The sequence below is a fragment of the Tupaia chinensis genome, unplaced genomic scaffold, assembly GCF_000334495.1.
Source record: "Tupaia chinensis unplaced genomic scaffold, TupChi_1.0 Scaffold148091_1, whole genome shotgun sequence".
In the NCBI taxonomy this organism is placed as follows: domain Eukaryota; kingdom Metazoa; phylum Chordata; class Mammalia; order Scandentia; family Tupaiidae; genus Tupaia; species Tupaia belangeri.
In genome coordinates this window covers 71,105-72,188 of record NW_006207942.1, presented here as the reverse complement: position 1 = coordinate 72,188, position 1,084 = coordinate 71,105, and positions in this window count along the sequence as shown.

The window sequence follows — 1,084 nt, the reverse complement described above, 5'->3', positions numbered from 1 at the left end:
TGTAAATTAAAAAAAAAATTCAGAGAAAAAAAATACTAAAACTGTTACCAAAATTTAAAGAAAAACCTGTGTATTTGATGACCACAGTAAGCTATATAGCCCCAGCTAGGTACTACTTTATAGTATGTTCATTCTACTCACTGAGGTTTATGCCTAAAGTCAGACATGGGTTCTTGTGTATGTATGTATCAGCTGTGCTTGCTATTGCAAATATTTAGACAAACTAAGTTCATTAGCAAATCAAATAAATGGGAGAAAGGCATAGAAAGCGATCATGGATACCAGAGACAATGGGAGGAGGGTGGGACATGGTAGAGGGTTAGGGATAGGAAATCAAGGATGGCAAAAAAAAAAAGGTACAAGACATAAGAAATGGAAAATTGTTTGTTGATAACATGTATGTTGATGTGCTTGATTGAGTGAACAGTGTATTTTGGATGGAAAATTCATTTTGTATACTGTAATGATGTATAGCGTTTTAATGTTAAAAAAAGAAAAATTAATTTAAAAAAGAAAAAAAAACTGTTTATTTAATTTTATTAATCATTATTATTATTTAATTTGCTATAGAGCACATGAGCTCACCAGAGAAAGAGAGAGGGAAAGTGAGAAAGCAAGCTGCTGCTAGTCCCAGGACTTGAACTACAGTAGGCCATGTGGGAGTCCAGGGCCTTAACCACCACACCACCTGCCAGCCCCATTACTTATTTTTTTAATGACACTTTTTACTGTGACTTTTTTTTTAATTTTGCTATAGGGTATGTGTGTGCATCAGAGAAAGACAGGGAGATGGGGAAGAGACAGAGGAAAACTAAGAAATCACCTCTTGAAAGGATGGCCATGCTACATTCCATTTTCTTCCATGCTCCTCTCAGGATTTTGAACATGCACACACATGTGCCCAACATATTTTTCAAGTCACCTGGTCCAGGACTTGAACTGCAAATTCCACCCTATGGAATCTAATCACTTTAACCTCCATGCCATCATCTGACTTGAAGTTTTTATTTATTTTTTTTATATTTATAAGTTTTCTACAGGGTGCATGTGCTTGCCAGAGAGACAAAGAGAAGGAAAATGAGAA